Here is a 6,000-nt window from a genome sequence, read left to right on the forward strand (position 1 = left end):
ATGGCAAGTTTCATTTTTGAGGGAAGAGATAAAGGTTCAGAGGTTACTGTTATCACTGTTTAAAAAATGGGTATTCTTTTCCATAATTGGCTAAGTCTATGAAATTCTTGGGTCTGGTTTGGCCTTGTGACTTCTATTGCTTTGGGTCCTAAAGAGGGTTTAGGGTTTAGGTTTAATCACTTTCAAAATGTCTGAGAAAAAACCCTTATAATTCTATTTTCATGTTACTTTATTCACTTAAGTAAAGGGTCCTTTTGTCATGCAGAGTGTTCCCCCCGTTGTTTTTTACCTAGGCGGTCCTTTTAAATGTTTTAATTTTTATTCGCCTTTAAATTGCCTTTTCTAATGACCATCGGGCCTTGTAATTGTCGCGCAACTCTTAGTCAATCGGATGGCCTGCGTGGATTCGTGAACTCAACATGCCCAAAAGTTACCTATTGCGTAGTAGCAAAAAGGTTTGGCGAGACCCAGCGATAAGGACTTATTTATTGGCTAAAAGCATTCTATTGAAGTATCTAAGATTCAAACAGTATCAATGAGACCCAATGATGTCTCATCAATATAAAAGGGGCATCGAAGAAAGAAAATGCCGATGAACTTCAGAAAGGACTCATTGAAGACAATAACTCCATCGATAAAAGATATCGAGGAAAGTGGAGATGGTTCTCATCGACAAGAAAAGGTCTTTGAGGATATAACACTATCAGTACAAAAAGACACCGAAAGGGATTGTCCCACCAAAAAAAGGTAGCGAAGAAAGCAGAGGTGGCCCCCATCGATGAGAAAAGGCTTTCGAAGAAACAATAACATCGATGCAAGATAAAGAAGATTCACCAAAAGAAGCATTCTCATCGAAAAAGTGATATCGATAAAATAGAAGAAAACTACATCGATGAATGATATCGATAAGGATATGAGTTTCGATGGGAGGACAAAAGAAGTCACCAAAGTCCAAAGTCTCTTCGACATGAAACCCAGCGGATAGCAAAAAGATTTCGATGAGAATGAGTTTCGAGGAGACTAAAAGGCATGTCTCCGATACACATGGTTTCATCAATAGAAGCCATCTCTCTTTGGAAGAAATCATCATTTTCATTGATACTGTAATAACCCATAAGTTATCGAATAAGTCTAAAAGCATTCTATCGAAGTATCTAAGATTCAAACAGTATCGATGAGACCCAACGATGTCTCATCGATATAAAAAGGGCATCGAAGAAAGTAAACACCGATGAACTTCAGAAAGGACTCATCGAAGATAGTAACTCCATCGATAAAAGATATTGAGGAAAGTGGAGATGGTTCTCATTGACAAGAAAAGGTCTTTGAGGATATAACACTATCAGTGCAAAAAGAGTCACCGAAAGGGATGGTCCTGTTATCACTGTTTTAAAAATGGATGTTCTTAGTCCATAAATGGCTAGGTTTTTTGAAAATTTTGTGTCTGGTACGCTTGTGTTCTTTCAATTTGTTTTAAATCCTAAGGGGTTCAGGGTTTAGGTTTTAAGTTGCTTCAATACCTGAGAAAAGCCCTTTTGGTTTCTAATTTGGTGTTACTTTATTCACTTAAGTGATGGGTCCATTTATCATAAAAGTGTTCTCCCCTTGTCATTTACCTAGGCAGTCCCTTTAAATATTTTATTCTTGTTCACTTTTAATCTGCCTTTTCTAATGTCCATTGGGCCTTATAAGTATCATGTGATTTTCTGTTGATCTGACAGCCTGCATTGATTTGCGACCAAAAAGTGCTCGAAACTTAGTTTCCATGAAGTAGCGAAAGGCGAAGGTGGACCCGACATATAGGTTTGGACCAAAGCTAAACACCAATCAAGTTTCATCTGATCGGATGGACAACGTGGTTTCGTGAGATCAAGCTGAACGTGTTTTAACCTTCGCAAAGTGGTGAAAGGGTTTTACGGGTCCCAGAGATAAGTGGTATTCTTTGGTTAAAGAATGATCGGGTTGGAAAAAGATCAATGGCTTGTGTTGATTCACGGCTGCAAGCCAAACGAAGTATAATGTTCGCAAAGTCGCGAAAGACAGGTGGAATTCACATGGAGGTGTGACGTGGCATAACAATTGCAGCTTTTTGTAGAGCTTGATAGCGATGTGTCGAATGCCACGTGCCTCTCAAAGTGGTTGAGGGCCCGCCTAAGGTGTAACCAACAGTTATGTGGGAATAGTAAAAGGGAACACGTGGCGGATTAAGGGTGGAAACAAAAGGAGTTTCCAGGGCTAATGGTCGACTGCCATGTGGCATTTATTAACAGAAGAACAAGTGGGGTAAGTAATTCCCGAGTAAAGGGCCCATTTAAAAGGCATTCATCTCAAGATTGATCCAACGCTTCTCAATGTTTCATGGCCCTAAGATGCTCACAGCTTAACCTCAGCGAAATGGCAAAAACCGTTAGTCGTCAAGATGAGGCGCGGTTAATTAAAAGGATTGATGGTCCCGGTTGGAGTTAAAGGTCGGGTGATTTGAGTTTGATCTAACGCTTGGCGTGGCCTCGCGAAGGAAAAGTGAATGACTATTAAAGTCCGCGAAGTGGCAAAAAGGAGGTAGGACCCGACACTAAAGCAAAGAGATCAAACAGAGATAAAGGTGATGCAAGTTCTCATGATCCAACGGTCGGTGTTGTTTCGCGAAAGAAAGAGCACAGGTTTTATGTTCTGCGAAATAGCGAAAGAGCGAAACAGAGGAAAGACTTAGAGGAATTATGACCCGTTGGAGCTAGTTTTGAATTCAATTTGGCAAATTCAATTTTGAAAAGAAAGCTGAAGCATGCAGAGTTAATTTCTAAAACTTAAATGCCAACTTGTCCTTTTTGAGTCCGCATCAACTTGATTGCTAAGTATTATTTCATTGAAGTTTGTTGCAGGGTGAATTGTTGCAGAGCGATTTTCTACAAGTGAATAATTAGGTTTCTTGTGCTTTTCTTGATAACTCTTGGTTTGTTCTCAAATACTGCTATGTGAATTACTTCATTAGAGGTCTATGCTAGTTGCTAGTGGTATAATTGTTTGACCAGAATGGCACCCAGAAGAGAATTGACAGGGAAGGTGAATTACCAGGACTGAAATATCTATGATGATTTTTTAGAGCAATTAACCATGTCCACCAATGCTGGGGCTAAGGCCAAAGAGCTAGTACCTAAGAACCCTCATCTAAAAATTGGAGATGGCCTTTATGATAAGGGTAATTGGTTGAGGGACCTTGAAATAGGATTGTTAGGCTTAGGACTCTTCAAAGTCGGTTTTGGGCAGAGGAATTCCCTAGCTCCTTTGAATGGCATATGGGAGCAGGATGTAGGAAAGCTTGTGGTCCCAGGTGTTTTTATGGGTGTAGATCTATTAGCCCTGATTGCACAGAATTATGACTCTGTGGCAAGATGCATCAGGAACATAAAGGGATCAGTCTTGATTGAGATAAATGAAGATGAGTTTAGGAAAGTGTTTAAACTCAGTGAGTCCTCCAATTTGTTAGAACCTATTGACTTTGATTCATTAGCTCAGGTTTACAACACACAAAGGGATCATCTTAGAAGTGGCCCATTGAAAGAATTCTTTGTAAAGATAGGGGGGTTAACAGTTGTAGGCCCCAACACAATGGAACCATTCTCTCTCAACTTATTCACTCTGAGAGCTAAGGGTATGTATTTGGCATTATGCCAGATTTTTGGAGAGGATGCTGAAAAGAATATGCCAACCCATCATATGTTAATGATTGCACAAATTCTAAACCCCTCCCTAGCAATAACATTTGATTATGCCTCATACCTTGCTGATGCAATTCATAAAGGGCTAGTAGGAATAAAAAATGGTAAGGTGGATAGGCCATTTGGATGGTACTCCATGTTAATGCATATGTTTTTGTTCAAAGGGGCTGATTATTTTAGAAAGGAGATGGACCTAATTAAGGTCAAGGATAAAGAGAAGATGCCAGTGCAATTGTGGAGTACTATTCTATCTTGGGATAGAGAAGATGCAAGTTATTTAAAGTTTGATAGATGATTTGCATCTAAAATTAGGATTCTTCTATGCAGAGAAAACCCTAGAATTCCTAAGGCTCTTTTGGAGTTTCTCAGACCAAAGGAGTTTGCAGAGGATATCAAGATTGTTCACAATTGGGGAGACATATATTTGTACCCTGTGTCTACTATTTTTAGAGTGTTTGGATTTAGAGGCACCCCCTTTTTACTACCCTATCAGGTCCCACTGAAGATAGGGATTGCAGAAGTCTTGAGACAAATTGGGGGAGTACAAGAAGTAGAGCTAACCAATAGAGGTAAAGGGACTATTTTCCCAACTATTGCCATGGCTCACCATTTTGTGATCACTAAGGGTGGATGGAGATTTTTTGAAGAATTCTTTAAGCCATATAGGCTGTCTACTACAGTGTCAAGATGTGTAGACCCCAAGGATTTTTTCAATGGCATGTTCAAAAAAAGAGCAGTGTGTAGAGGTAGGCCCCATCAATTTCAGTTCCCAAAAGATCTGATTAGAAATGAATTCAGCTCAGATGAGCAAGAACTAAGGAAGGAGAAGTGGGTGGCATATAAGAAAGCCCTTGATTTTATCCATCAATTTGACACTGGCTATGACCTCCTTTCTAGCTTCAATCCATTTGAGGAGAAAATAAAATTCCTGATTCTTTATTTTGAAGATCTCATGCAGACCTTAAAAAAAAAGAGGGAGGCCATAATGCAAAATGAGCCTGATAAGGCTAAGATGGTATTGGCTAAGCCTGTCTTTGCTAGAGATATCCCAGCTGGTGACTATGTAATGCACAAAGGGTCAAAGTACACTGTGATAATGCCAGTGACAAGTGAGCCTTCCACTTCAAAAGGGAAGAGGAAAATTGAAGATGTCATTGACATCCAGGATTCCCCTAAGAAGAAGAGAGTGGGAAAGGAAATTGAAACTGATGAGCCTCAATATTCTCCATCTCAGTCTCCTATCCACATTGGAGATGAACAACCCATGGCTAAACAATTGTTGCAGTTAGGGAGTCTCAGTGAGATTGCTTATACCTATGAGGAGACCCAAGAGGGGATGGCCGAAGAGCCACCTAATGCTGAAATAGATTTGACTGATGGTGAGTTAAAGGGCCAAGAAATGGACCTTAGTGTTAAGAAAGAGTGAATAATTCCTAGCTGACAGTAATTTTGTCACATCAGGAGCTTTTATATAGTTTCTATGGAAGCAAAATATTGATCAATTCAAGACTAGATGTGAACAGAGGAAAACTGAACGGCCTCTTAAAAGTACAACTTAGGTAGAAGAAGAGGTTAAGAAAGAAATGATGGAGGAGTTCAAAGCAATCACCCCTAAGAAAGGAAGAGAAATGGTAGCAAAGGCTAGTGTGTTGATTCTCCCTGAATGGGATATAGCTAATGCCTTAGTGCTTGATGCAGTGAAGAAAGAAACAAAGCCTATGGAAGGAGTGACATTCAGCAAGGATAATGTTGCTCTTGTCATGTGGTCTTTAAATAAGGATGAAAACAAAAGAAGGAAGGATGCATCAGATTCTAGCCTCTTAGGAGGCATGATAGTTAAAAGAGTCCAAGACATAGGGGTAGTGGAAGCTGCAAGCACAGTCCTAAAGACCTGTTGCAAAATTTAGTGTTGCGGTGGCAGAGAAAGAGGCACAAGAAAAGGCTAATCTCCAATTGAAATTGGAGACTATTTTAAAAGCTTACAATGATGCTAAAGAAGGAATAGCCAACAAAGACATCATAATTGCTAGACTCCAGAGTCAATTGGAAGGTCAATATCATCCCTCTACACTCATGATAGCCTCCTCTCCAGTAAGACCCCCTCCTACTAGTCCCATCATTGAATATCCCCCTTCTCCTATGCCTTCTAGTTCCTAATTACCTGAAAATGTCCAACATGAGTTGAAAAAATTGAAACAAGCTCAGACATTGTATGCAAACAAATATGAGGAGAAGGTGAAAGCCACCATCTTGAAGTTTGCTGACTCAGTCAAAACCTCCAATG

Source organism: Cryptomeria japonica, chromosome 11 (assembly GCF_030272615.1).
Source record: "Cryptomeria japonica chromosome 11, Sugi_1.0, whole genome shotgun sequence".
Classification (NCBI taxonomy): Eukaryota; Viridiplantae; Streptophyta; class Pinopsida; order Cupressales; family Cupressaceae; genus Cryptomeria; species Cryptomeria japonica.